Consider the following 14,689-nt stretch of genomic DNA (forward strand, 5'->3'; position numbering starts at 1 on the left):
CCATAATTTTTTAGGCCTAAATTGAGAAAACAGTAAGCTCAAATCAGTGATGATTTAAGGAAAATGAGAGATTTAACCTGCTTAATGATGATTGCAGCTGTTTGCATGCATATAGAGGGCTCTGTTTAAAATGAACAGGACAAGAAGATCTACCAGAGACTAGAATTTATCTATGAATAAATCCTGAACTTTCTTGCTACCTGACTCTTGGAAACATTCTTTTTTTTTTTTTTTTTTTTTTTTTTGTGGAGAGATCTAATACTATTTTTTATATTACAGTTATATACATATTTCTACAGCATTCAAATAGACACATTTGCATAATAATTTCAATAAGTAATGATGATTGATTAGTATAAGTAAGCATGGTGTTCCAAAATTCAAACCATGAGTAAAGCATGTGTCCTCTCCTTTAGAAAACAACACTCTATGAGGAGGATAAAACAAGTACACAGACAACATTTATGAGACAGAGTAAATTAAATTTTAAAAAAGTAAGAACTAGATGCTAATGGGGATTAAAGAAAGGAGATTTCAAATATGGTAAGAGAGTATACCATATTCATGGAAGAGATTGACTATGATAAGGGCCTGAAGAATAATATGGAATTTTAACAGGGGATGTCCATAGAGGGAAGGACAAAATGAACATTCTGGTAACACTTAAGAGATATCATGCTGTTCAGTCTGGATAATGTATGAAATATAGTGATAGAAATCATTAGGAGTATGTTTTGAGGCCAGAAAAAAGAAGGCCCTGAGTGCAAAGCTAAAGAGTATGTACTTACTTCAGCCTCCAAGAAAAGAAACATAAGAAGTTCCTGAATAGCTCAATGGCTTGAAATTATCACAGTTAAGCTTTAGATTAATCTGGTAGAAATATGATGTGGGACTGACAGTATCAGTAATAATGCACAACTTGGTAATAAGTGTAAGGAGTGTGGTGGAAGAACAACCTACAAAACCCAGTCGCTAATTTTATCTGGAGATACTGAAAATGGGGCATTTACAATTAACCCAAGGTTTCACAATTACGAGTAAATAAAGAAATGTAGTGATTTTTATATTGGAATCCTGAATCTGTAGGCTTAGTGGCAAAAAATAAGTTGAGCTTTGGAAAATAACACAGGGTCAAAGAATGTTAACTGATAATTAATGACTTTCTAACTTTCAGGTATCATTGAAAAAGTCATATATTTGTCCATCAATCATAATATCTGTAGAAAGAGAGTTGGGGGATAACAATTGCTTAAGACTTGAATCTATCATGATAAGCAAATACTGTGTAGAATGATGTATATAGACAAAGAAGAAACTCAATAATGACTTAGGTCTGTGGATTGGAAAGAAGTATTTTATACAATCTGGGAGGTTGTGATCAGAAATATAAGAGGAAAGCCAAGATATTATGATGGCCCCAGTCTCTACCTCCTGCCTTCCCTGCTCCAAAAAAATTAAAACAAACAAACAAACAAAAAGCCAATGCAGTAGTATAACAACAAATACAATTTTGAGTAAAAATTGAAGGATTTATTTTAAAGACAGACAAGGAAAATGACTATTGAGAGAGAGACATTTTTATGTGGTGAAGTCTCAGTCTTCTCATAGAAGAAGAAAGTAATTGATTTTTGTTGAAATAAACTTGGGATGGGAAGGGATTGATTTTTTGAGCCTCAAACTTAAAGCTGACACTGAAAATGCTTAATAGGCTACTGGCTAAAAGTAAAAAATAAAAAAAAAAAGAGAAATAGTAATAAATGTGATAATTTTAAGCCTTACTAACAGCTGATTGCAATGAGAAAATAGTCTACTTTTGTTGAGATGGTGACATACCCTGGTTTCTCTGAGACAGAGCTAGTTTATGCCAATTTTTAAATATCCACTTTCACTTTTAAAAGTGAAAAGTGTCTTTAACTTAGACATTAATTATATAGTCACCCATTTACTGGCTCTAATTATTGTGGCTTTGCAACATTGTACCTAACTAGGAAAGACAGAGGCAGAATGAACAGTTAGAGACTCAACAATGAGGATTTGCTAGGCAGGGATGGTAGAAATTTGTAAAGATATGGTGTTCTAAAGTAGCAAAAAATGATGCCCCTCAAATATCTGACCATTATTTTCTCATTGTTTAGGGACAAGTAAAGCCAGAACAGCAAAGTTTGGCCTCAAAAATAACACAGGGTCAAAGAATGTTAACTGATAATTAATGACCAGGTTTAACAGGAGTTAAGAAATATTAGCTATCTAAGAGGTTTATCACCAGAAAATGGAGCTACAGATTTTGAGGTCTTGATGGTGAGAGAATTTCCGGATATAATGAGGCCTAAAGAATACCCGAATAGTAGTGGCAGAAGTAAAGTGGAGACAGAATTCTCTATGATTCAGAAAGCCAATAATAGAACATATAAAGTAGCACATGGCTTTAAAATACCATATTTTGCAAGGGATTTTCTGGACTAAATCTCACACAATGACTGTCCATATATATTCTCAAATGCCTGTTGGAAGGAAGTGTTTCAAAATATTCCCCATAGAGTTGTTATGGAAACTGACTATCTAAAGGCAATTAAAAAATTCTGTGATAAACATAATTCCCAGTTCAATATTAATTTCAAAAATTATTTTCATAAAATGTTTTGGAATAAAAGAACTGGATATCCAAAATTAAATGTAATAATACTATGCTATATGAATATTTAATGTTGGAAACGTTTGATTCTTAAGTTCAGTGTTTTCTTATATTTTCTATATAATATATAATTTGGGGCATATGCATAATTATATTTCATTTAAATTACATGAAATAGAATTCCCAGGTTTAAATGTAGAACTGTTATTATAGTATTATGCTGTGAATCTAACCTCACTCCCACATATCCATTTGTCCCATCTTTTATTTCTCTTGTTTTATGTTAAAAAATAAATTTTCAAGTTTTTCCATATTATCTCCGTATAGTTATAAAATATATAAAGCTAGATAATATATATTCAGTATATAATTAACCTGATCCTCACATTCATGTACCAAGTCCACTAATAATTTATGAGATGATGAAATAATCTGGTTTCCCTTCTGCAGGAGCTTTAAAAAGTGAATTTTATTCCTACTGTCACTATACCTTCCTAATTTACTGTATTCTTAGTTCCTTCAACATCTAAAGGGGAGAAAGCAATTTATGGATTGCTGTTAAGGATGACACTGCCAAAACACTAGAAAGTAACAGAATCTAATGGATCTATGGCCCAGTCCCCATCTTGGCTTGGCCACCTTCTTCCTGTGAAAGTAAGCTTGAATCTCTTCACTTCATGTCTTTGTACCTTTTGTCATCTGTAAAGGGAATGATATGAAAACTTATGTCATGTGTTTATTGCAAGAATTATATGAGGATGAAAGAGGTTAAAATAATGCCCTTTTACACAGCAGGGATCAATATTTCTAACTATTATTAATGTTTTATTAAAATAATTTAATTTTTGTCTCATTATTATAAAGATTCATATTATTTATTTTCAGAGGTATTATCTTTGATCTTCAGTAGAGCCTACTTCAAGCTTTATCATCATGTGTTATGATGCTTTTATTCATCTTCTATCAATTTCACAATCATTATCTGCTTTTGACAGACACTATAGTGTCATGTTAGAAGAGAACATGAAGCTAGACATGTTGGATTTAAAACTTGACTATTATTTACTAACTGTTGACTGAGGCATGCTGTTTAATCTATCTAAATTTCAATTCATTTTCTAGCAACATAAGAAAATAATAGTATTCCTCATAGGGATGTTGTGATAATTTAATGATATCATATGTGAATGGTTTATGACTGGATCTGGAATTACAGCTCTGGGGTTACAGATTTATGCCCTTCGTTTTAAATATTTAGTGTGATTTCTAAATAATCTATTATGAACATTATCATTTTCATGTTGAGGGGAAATATCACAAAACCACCTTTTCTACGGTAGCCCTTCCTTCTTTAGAATAATTTTCAAGACTCTCGAAGTGTCTCATGCAATCCTTTGTTTTTCAGATTGTTTTGCTCTTTCCTCATCATCATCCAGTCTTTACTTCCACTAATCTGTTCTGGTAGCATTTCTTAGAAAAGTTCTGTTTGCCATTAAAATTTCTTAATCTATGTATTTTATTTGCTTGAACTGATCTACTCCCATCTCTCCTTAATACTTTTATCCAGCATTCAAAGCCCAGTAAAAAACAAACAAACAAACAAACAAACAAACAAAACAGGGTTAATATCATAGTCAGAAATAACATTTTCCCTTACTCTCTATTTCCAAATTGCTATATTTTATTTCTCATAAAACGTGTCATACTGATTCTAGTCTTAGGTGTGTATTTCTATTGCTTCTTTAAAAGTACATGATCTTATTTTTCTGTGGACTTACTCCTTCTACTGTAGTCCTTCCCATAGGGGATTTTACAAAGTATATGGCCATTAAAAGTTTGACTATTTAATTGATCGGTAGAATTTAGATCTTTACTTGAGAAAAATAAAACAAAACACTCAACTGATATACTTGTAAAAATCATGCTATCACCAAAATTCACAGAATTTGACTTTAGAAACTGCAAGTAATATTTATTATAATTGTTATGCACTTGATTTTTTGAACAAAGTAAAGGATACTTTGTTGAGAAATAATCTTTTTTGGAATTAATTATGGGAGACTGACTTTAAAATAAATCACAGATGTGAATGTAATCAGAGTGTTGATAGCCATGCTATTTTAAATTTAAAATCTGTACTCAATACTTTGCAGTGATCTGACCCTAGTTCACTCTGTCCTCACTTATAGGAGGTTCTTCATTAGCTTTAGCTGCCTGGTATTAGGGGGGTTACTTAGATGGGCTACCTTCAGAAATTTGAATTACTCCTTAATAGGCAGATGTAATTGTCAAAGTAATGAGCATGTTGACATGGAATTCAGAAAACAATTAAAAATCGATGTGCTCATTAAACAATATAGAAAATATCGTGTAGAATTAATCATTAAAAAAAACTTTTCAAAGAAAGTTGAAAAAATGCAGTAGTCAGTAGATAATTGAACATAGATTTTAGACAAATTTTTTCTGGTTAAAACTAAAAATCATTTTCCTCCAAATTACTAGAATACATTTCAAAAGAAATTGATTAGGGAAAAAACGGTAAATATATATATTCTATGGCTTTGATTATCTAATTATATTCATTCTATACTTCAATTTGCATGAGAAAATGACCTATAACAATTTAGAGACAAATTGGAACCGAGTACAGTGGTCATTTGTGAGACCTTGAGAATTAAATATTTTAATAATGCAAAGAAATAGATGGGGAAAAAAGTATTATCTTGTTTAAATATAATTATAAGTCACTTTAAAATGTGTTGTTTTGTTATTTGTTCTTTAATGTATCATAAATAAATACAAATCCATTTAATTTCCAACTCTTAATTACAGAAGAAATTCTCTTTAAAATATCTAAGCATTTTCTTTTTCTTACCTCTTTTATGCTAATGTTATTTAGAATTTCCAATGAGCTGTTTTCCCTTAAAGGCAAGAGAAAGAACAAGCAAAACATAAGTTGACAGCCTGCTTGCTTTATATATGTGTTTTTACTGTGTTTGCTCTAAGCATGTGTTTTATTTTCATTTTAATTGGCCTTCTTTATTTCTGCCTATTATTACAAAATAAACTCTACAGTGATAATAATTGGTAGACCCAGAAATTTGACCTGTAATTCAGCTTATAGAGAAACATCTTTAGAGATTGTTGTTAATAAGATAACTTTTATTATCTGGAACTTGGTTTATTACTATTGTTCTTAGCCAATGGTTGTTCAAAGTTTCATAATTTATATATCACCAATTGTCAGGGTTATGAAAAGGTTTTAAATGTGTTTATATATTGAATAAGACAATAAACATTTCACTTTGCATCTCTTATTTGTATCGGTGCTCTATCAGCTGTGTGAATGATTAATTTTAAAAAGCATAATAAAATACTTTTTTCCCCAAATTTTCCTCTATTTGAAATATAATTTCTTGATAAATATCTTAGTTTTTTCTAACAATCCACATATCATTAGCCTCATAGAACATAGATAATTGCTTTATAACAAAATTATCAGAATACAAATATGATGAAAAATAAAATAAAAACCAGTAATATACTAATCTGACATGGTAGATATGATCACAATCATCCAGTAAATGGAAAAGAAAATGGATGCCTTTAATAAATACAATGAGACTATATATAGAGACCAGAAAAAATACAAGTTACATAGTAATGAGATTGTATGTAAGTGACTAGTAATAGATATTTGTTTGTGTGTGTGTGTGTCTCTCTCTCTCTATATATATATGCACATATATATGAATATTTACTTAAATAATGGAGAACATATCATAACTATTCAATACAGTATGGACATTAGCAATATATATGCATTTTATGTTCAATCTGTTTGAAAAAAACGTTTTTCCACAGGAAGCGTTGTCAGGAAAAAATTATTTCTGTGACTCAGTCTGATAATCTAATATTAATTGTTTAATACAACTTTAAAGGTGCATGGACCCACCAGCATCGTGCCACTGTAACTTGAAATTAAAGTCATACCCTGAGAACGTGATAAGCAATTGTGGCAGGACACAACAACTTGCTAATAAATAGTGATGTAGGAAAACTAAGCATGCTATTAAAAACAGATATTTCTTAGTGGTAAATGGAGAAACTGAAAAAAAAATTCAGGGATTTTACTTAAGGAAAATAATAAGTAATGAATTAATAATAATGCTATGTACCCTAAAGACTGCCATCTACAAATGGGTGACTGAGGAACATCATATTTTAATCTTTATAACAAGAGTATAAAGCCTAAAGGTTCACTATTGGAATGCCTACCTTTCCCAAACATGCTTAATAGAATACCAGACTTATAATAATCCTATTGAAAAAAATTTTAATTTTTAAGTAAAGTTAGAAATCCATTGCATGATATATTTTCACTCAGAGATCCATAATGTAGGTAAGCATACTAAACACTGAGAAGTATGGAGTAAAGAAGCACATGTTCTTTGTTCAATACAGAGTTCCACAAATACTGTATCTGGTGGGTGTACCACTTACCTAACTACATTTTGGAATAGGTGGAATAATGTCCTTTGAATACACTGTGGAAATAATGGTTTAATCACCTGTGTTACAAACTCTGAAGGAATACTTACTAAAAAGAGGGTGCATTGTTTAACATGGAGGCTCAAAAATAGTTAAAAGCTACCATGTCTCCAGAAATATTTATTGAGAGCCTGTGTATAGTACCACTAAATTCTGTTCACAGTTTGGCTTCCCAGCTATCTTTAAATATTGAAGAGAATATGCTGAACATTGCTAGCTAGAAATCTGGTTTGCTTTATAGATGTAACTTCTTACTGTCAATAAGAAGTGAGAAAGTGAGAAAGGGAGGAAATGCTGAGCACAGCTCTGGATTTGCATATGATATTTGTAAGTTATTATAAGCATAATTTAGTTCCTAAAAGGAGGATCATTTCTTGCCTTGAACAAAATCACATTTCTGAATCTGTAAATTAAGGATAAGAACTTAAGGTATGGTCACTCTACATAACTAGTCCTCATAGTAAGTAAGGTCTTGTCCAAGAATTCCTTTCAAACTCGCAAGACCACATCTTCAATTTCCACCGTGTTATGGAATTAAGCACAATAGCTTAATTCATAGAGCACTTTGAGAAGATTCTGAGTCAATGGCACATCACAACAGCCTGAGAAATAGGCAATTATTGTCCTCATTTTAATTAAAAGACAAGCAAACAAACAAACAAAAAAACGTAGGAAGTTAAGTGGATTTTATACAGCTAATAGTTAGTCAGACTTTTCATTCATAGTCAATAGAGGCAACTATAGAGATAGAAAATGAAAGTTAAATTTATTTTATGAGGTAACTCAAGCAGGGTGTCCTAATGTCCTAATGTTTTTCATTATTAACCCTGAGTTAATTTGTATCTGTCCTTATTTTTGTTCCCATTTATTATTATTATGTTTTAAATTTCCTTTTCTAACCGACTTCATTTATCAACACATATTTCTATTTTGGCTCAGACATGCATCACAGTATTCTGAAGAAAAGTTTTCTGTTAAGACAAAACTATAGTTCCAAATGATTATAAAGTTAACCATGGAAATGAAACCCTCAGGACAAATTACTGACATGTATATAGTCATAGCCTTTTTAAGATGATTCCCAAAACAATGTTTTTTTATAAATAAAAAATTCAGCATTTCACGTTCTTCCTATGAACTGCTTTGTAATTACCCCCATCCTATAAAACTAAGTTTTTTTTTGGTGTGTGTGTATGTGTGTGTCCTTGAATGCATGTGTGTATGTATTTAGAGTTGCACAGGAGGGGTAGGTAAAATGAACTTGTTGATATTAAAACTGTAAGTATTCTACCAGCCTGGAACCAAAGGAATATTAGGTAAATGCCATTAGCGATAAGACAGAAACCCAATGAAGATACAGATGAGAAAGCTGATTCTCTTTGTAGGACTACCTGTAAGGCTACTTATCAGAGTTTTCTGACTTTGTGTTGCTTCGTGGTTCACAGATTTTTCTAATCCCCATGGCAGTGTGGCATGAGCAGTATTGAGTTTATAAAACTGTAGCATTTGGCCTCTTAAACTAAAGTAGTCTCAGATTTTGTATATCTGAAGATTCTTCCCACCACCAATGAGAAACTGTCAAGCAGAAATGCAATGGTTCATCTCTCAGCCAAAGCTTATAAGATTCTATAAATTTCCTTGAAGAGAATACTATAAATTTCCATCAATTTCACCTGTGAGTTTTGAAAATGGATTATTTATTTCCTAAAAGATGTAGTCTAGCATCATTTCTTTAATATAAGTTCCATTTCAAATACTAGTAACAATGACCAATTTTGGAAAATATTTAACATGACTTTTTATTTCATTTCTTTTTTTTAAATTTTTAATAAATTTATTGGGGTGACATTAGCTAGTAAAATTATATAGGTTTCAAGTGTAACAGCATCAACTACTGCATTGTGTGCAATAGTTGCACCTAGTATCACCTAGTCAGTTCTCCTTCCATCAGAGTATATTTGACCCCCTTCAGCCTCTTCTACCCCATCTCCCCCGCCAGCCCTCTGGTAACCACTAAACTGTTTTTTGTGTCTAAGAGTTTTTGTTTGTCTTGTTCATTTGTTGCTTTCAGTATTATATGCGACATATGAGTGAAGTCATATGGTTCTCGACTTTTTCTGTCTGAGTTTCAGTTTCTCCCTTTAGTTCTGTTTTTAGTTGCTTTATATATTTGGGTGCTCCCTGATTGGGAGCATATATATATTGATAAGTGCTATGTCTTCTTGGTGTACTGTCCCCTTTATCATAGATAATTAAACCCAAGTTAGTCAATCAGATACTTCTACTAGTATATCTTTAACTCAAATTTAAGAACAACTAATTAAACAATCTCTCTTTGAATGTAAAACTGGAGTTAACTGTGACCATACTTTAAGTTATATAGAAAAGCTAGAATAATCAATTCTAGTTTAAGCGAGGACAGAGAAGAGAAAGGAGGCTAATCCCACTGGATACAATACCCATTTGTCTAGTTCTTCCTGAGACAGAGATGAGTAACTATGCCAGATTGTGTTGTTTCTTTTCAATACTTTTGTCAGTGTCATGATCCCACAAATCCCCTTTCCCCCCTCTCTTTTTCTCTCACTCTCTGAACTACTGACTAGTTTAGTGAAAGAACAATTAAATCCATGTTAACAGATTGCCTTTAAACATTCACACACCTTTTCAGTGACTACATCCACTTCCATAGCTAAATCAAGCTCTTTGATTCCTCACTGCTCCTGCTCTCCAACCCTCTTCCTCTTTCGTTTGTTTATCCCTGTGTCATCCTCTGTATATGAATTCAAACAGATCTTATTGGAGGCATATTCCTACAGAAATACAGAACTCATTATGAATCAGAGCTCCATACACCTTTTCTTCAAGAGTCTTATCAGAGTTTATGGAAGATCATGCTCTTTGTGTTAACATTTGATTATACAACCATTGGGTTGTAAGCTTATTGCAGGCACATACCACATCTTTTGCACATCATTGATTCCACAATTTATTTTTACAGCCCAAATTTGTCTTTTGAACTTATAGACAAAGGTATTCAACTACTTACTGTCTACTTTTCCTGGGTATCACAAACATCTCAAACCCAGCATGCCCCCACCAAGTGATAATCCCCCAGTTTGACCTGCTTCTTACGATGCATTCCTTATTTCAGAAAACTGTTATTATCCCTGTTTAAGAGAAACCTGCATCTCATCCTGGACTCTTCAGTCTTACTTTTCATAGTGACTCAGTCACCAAGTCCTATCCACATGCCTTCCTTCTGGCATTGCTTTTAGCATACAGTGGGATGCGCTGTGCAGAAAGTCTTTAAAGGCAGGACCTATTGTCCCAGCTACTGGAAAATCTGTGAGTAGATACCGTGTGTCCCTGAAAATAATACCTAACTGGACAATTAGCTCTAATGCGTCTTTTGGAGCAAAAATTAATGTAAGACCTGGTATTATATTATATTATATTATATTATATTATATTATATTATATTATATTATATTATATTATATTAAAGACCTGGTCTTATATTATAGTAAAATAAGACCAGGTCTTATATTAATTTTTGCTCCAAAAGATGCATTAGAGCTGATTGTCTGGCTAGGTCTTATTTTTGGGGAAACACAGTAGCTTTCAACTATAGGTCACTTTAGAGATGCCCTTAGTCTCCTGAAACCTATGAACCTCTTAAAGTAGGTCCTCCTTCCCAGTTTAGGGGAACTCTCAACTTGATTGATTGGAAACACGCAGAGTCCCTCCTCACAAAAGTCCACATATACCCCTCTAAGGATCTTAACCCACCTATTCTCTTGGCCATTATCTGTATAACTGAGGTTTAGTTGCAACATAAACCGTGTGGGATAAAGAAAAGGGGACTGATAAGGAGAAAGAAACTGTATCTTAAAGGAGTATCAAGATCTGGCCAGCATGTACCATTAGGAGGAGGGTAATTGGATTCTGAGGATGCTTGATCAGGTGGTCCTAACACAAATTTTAATTTGGGGCACAGAATCTTACATCTATAAAGGTCCCTCAGTATTGTGCAAATTCATTACTTAGGATGGCTCCTAGGAGCATCGAAAAAGCAATGGCCCATGTTATGTAAGTAATCCATGACCTCGATTTTCATGGCAGATGGTGAAAGGAAGGATAAACATCTCAGAGAAGTGGATACAGTATATAAGGTCAGAAAACCCATCAAATCATTATCTGTGGGGAGGCCCAGAGGATACACCATTTACGAAAGCTATAGGAAGTCACTTGTGAGAGAGATACAAGATTCACTAAGAAGTTCAGTAGTTGTTCTCTTCTGTAGGTCAGAGCTGATGGTAGAAAGACCATTAAATAACTAGACTCACTCAAAGCAATGAAGTTGACAGGCCCTGAAAAATAAAGGCCAAATTGTAGCAAACAGCCAGGTAAACACAATTATGGTAAAGAGTGGCCAGGTCAGAGGTACAACCAGGGTCACAATCCTAAAATGTAATGGAGATGGTTAATAAATCTTGGTGGCCACAGGGACAAAAATGATGATTAAGCAACAAGGGCTCTATTCAATTTGCAGCATCAAAACAAATTATGTGTGGATAAATAACAGGCTGAAGGCAGTTGCCCTAATAAATAAGTCATGCTTGCCCAATTTTTGACATGAGCCAATTTTCTGACCCAGAATCCATAGACCCTCTTGCCAAATTTTGACAGTAAGTGGACAAGTGCAATTGCCTTACCCTGAGACTCTTCAGAAATGAGGATTCTGGTTATACCAGTGGTAAATAAACCACCAAATCTAGCAAAAGTCAGGTCCCACTTTAATTTAAGTCTTGGCTCCACCTACTGGTAAAAATAATAAAAACAATCAAACAAACAATGCACTTTAGCTGTTAGTCTCTTTAGGAAATATATCAGCTGCAAAGTCTTCTCCAAAATCGTAACTCCCCTACCTGGAATGGCATACATGATCAACTGACCAGTGAGAAGACATAAAGGCTCAGCCATCATATGACCGGTTTAGAAAATTAACAGATTTATTCTAGCTCCAGAGCTCCCTGTGGGGGTCAGTCAATGCTACCATTCCTCTCCATCACAGTTTGATTTTTCTGCTCTCTCAGCTTAATCCTGTTCCCTTGAAGTAATTTATTATCTAGATTATTGAGAAACGTTTTCATCAAAATTCAATGAACTCCATGTTATTTTAAAATTAAAATTAAATTAAAACAGGGTAAGGATAAGCCAATATTAAAATGAAGTGAACTATCATCTATATTACATAAACAGTATATTAATATTTCTGCCAGATGAGAAGAAATATAATATAAAATGATATTTATATGAACAACTCAAACATATGATTTTTTTTTTCCCTCCAGATAGGGGCTCTATTAAGGTACCATCATCACCAGGAAAGCTTTGTCATTTTTAATGCCTGCACTGCAAACTTTCCTCTACACTAATTCAGACTTTCTTAAAAGATTTGATTGCAAACAGTGGTAATTTTGCATAATTACTCAGGTCTAGACAAATAATTCAGATCTAGATTAGTTTCCGCCTACAAAGAAGCCAAAAAAGGAGCATCTCTTCTCTACATGAATGTTAAGTCATAATTTTGAAAACAGATGCTTAGAATTGTTGTTTTCCAGAATTTTAAACATACACACATTTAGAACACTATTTTAAAAGTTCACTAAATTTACTGTGGTGATATTGGTTAGTAAAATTATATAGGTTTCAAGTGTACAATTTATAAGACATCATCTATATATTGCGTTGTGTGTTCACATTTTAAGAGATAGAATATAATGTTTGGTGGGATATTGGTGGAGGCGTTATTGTAGATAATGGTTTCATTATCCATCATCTTTCAGGCTTTTAATACAAAATTCAGTTTCATGGCCAATTATTTCTTTTTTTTTCCACACAATGAATCAGTTGCCATGTGCTACGACTATGTTGGAGGATATGCTTATGTAGTGTTTTTGTAGTATGTGTATCTGTTTTGGAGTGAGGGTTGTATAAGCATCTGTTCTTGGATAAGTGAATAAGCAAAGTATGGTGTATGTACATCATGAAGTATCATGCAGCCATGCTTAGCAGATGAGCAGATGTACACCTAGCAACCGTATTTAGAAAATAAAAAGTAAATATATATATATGTATATATATATATATATATGTATATATGTATAATATTTATATAATTAAAACATTTGTGCATAACACAGATGACATCTATCTGTCAGAGCACATAGGAATAAAATGATCACTAAAAAGAATTGAGTAACTACAAAGAAAGAGCATATGATAAGTAGGAATGAAGATATATGAGTAAATAAAAGGAATGAAATAATAAATAAATGAATAAACAATAAATAGTAAACAGTACGTGAGAGGATTTGCAGGGACCAATGATGTAATGATGACAACGTTCCACAAATTGTTGGACATATATCTCAATCTTCTGCACCTGAATCAAAGTAAAATCTGCTACAGAAAAGTCATTTTACCAATTCCCCTGTGTCTATCCTCATGGTTATTGTTTTAATTCTTTTTTTCACTTTCTGCCTATACTATAATATCAGTTTCCCAATGTTCTCATTATCATTAATATTTTCAATTAAAATAATTTTTCATATTGTTGATGCGTTTATCCTCTTTTAAAGCAAATCTTACGTTATCATTGTCCAAAGATAAACTTAACATGAAAATATCTTTCATAATATGAACCATATTCTCATATGTTATGATTCAATGACAATAGTTTTATTCTTTCACAGCATTATAGACTTTCCCATAATGCATCCTATTCCTTCTTTGTTTCCATAACTCTTCTTTTTTTACTCAAGTATTTATTGCAATGCATTATAAATTCATTGTTTTATGGAAAGTCTCTTTCTGTGGTCTGAATTTACTGAAAAAGATATCATGTCTTCTGAGTAAAACAAAAACAAAAAATAAAAACAACCTTCTGTGTCCTACAATTTTACTCAATTCTGATAGTATGTATCTAGACATAGATCTGACAGGTTAAGGGTTCAGTCCCCAGAGATGACATCTGCAAGTCCAGGTAGTTACCTGTACTTCTGACCAACCGGCTATAAATCAGAAGTTCCTGTGACCCCCTCCTCAGGTTCAATTAATTTACTAGAGTGGCTCACAGAAGTCAGGAGTGATATTTTACTTACTAGATTACTGGTTTATTATAAAAAGGTATAACTTAGGAAAAGCTAGATGGAAGTGATGCCTAGGGCCAGATATGTGGGAAGCCACACAGAGCTTCCATGCCCTCTCCAGGCACCACTCTCCTAGCACCTTCACACGTTCACCAACCTGGAAGCTCCTAAACTCTGTACTTTGGGGATTTTTATGGATGCTTCATCATGTAGCAATGATCAATTATTAACTAAGTCTCCAATCCCTCTCCCATTCTTTGGAGATGAAGATGGTACTGAAAATTCCAAGCTTCCAACCATGGCTTGGTCTTTTCTGATGACCAGCCTCTATCCTGAAGCTATTCAGGAGCCC

At 32.9% G+C, this 14,689-nt stretch overlaps 1 protein-coding gene across 2 annotated transcripts in view; it reads right to left on the bottom strand.

Annotated features, from left to right (window-relative positions):
- The window catches only part of SGCZ (sarcoglycan zeta), an 802,473-nt gene that overhangs the window by 127,721 nt on the left and 660,063 nt on the right, over nt 1–14,689 (bottom strand). The gene's annotated exons all lie outside the window — the stretch shown is intronic.

The sequence above is a fragment of the Rhinolophus sinicus genome, linkage group LG04 (genome assembly GCF_036562045.2).
Source record: "Rhinolophus sinicus isolate RSC01 linkage group LG04, ASM3656204v1, whole genome shotgun sequence".
Taxonomy (NCBI): Eukaryota; Metazoa; Chordata; class Mammalia; order Chiroptera; family Rhinolophidae; genus Rhinolophus; species Rhinolophus sinicus.